The sequence below is a fragment of the Opisthocomus hoazin genome, unplaced genomic scaffold (genome assembly GCF_030867145.1).
Source record: "Opisthocomus hoazin isolate bOpiHoa1 unplaced genomic scaffold, bOpiHoa1.hap1 HAP1_SCAFFOLD_110, whole genome shotgun sequence".
NCBI lineage: Eukaryota > Metazoa > Chordata > Aves > Opisthocomiformes > Opisthocomidae > Opisthocomus > Opisthocomus hoazin.
In genome coordinates, this window is record NW_027448773.1 from 72,501 (window position 1) to 72,791 (window position 291).

A 291-nucleotide genomic window follows, 5' to 3' on the forward strand; every position below is an offset into this window, starting at 1 on the left:
CGAGTCTGCCGGCTGAGCCGCGGCTGACAAGCGTTCGAGTGCCGGCGACCGCCGCCGGTCTCGGCCCGGCCCTGGAGAAACCCCTCTTGGAGCCCTCGCTCCAGTCGGCAACGGCCACCGGAGCCTGCGGGCAAGCAGCGGCTTCGCGCGGCTTCTGGCAGTCGGAAGCGCCGTGCGCGATAGGTAGGAGGCAGAACGGCCACGGCCAGGGCCGCCGGGCAACGCCCGAGTCTGCCGGCTGAGCCGCGGCTGACAAGCGTTCGAGTGCCGGCGACCGCCGCCCGTCTCGGC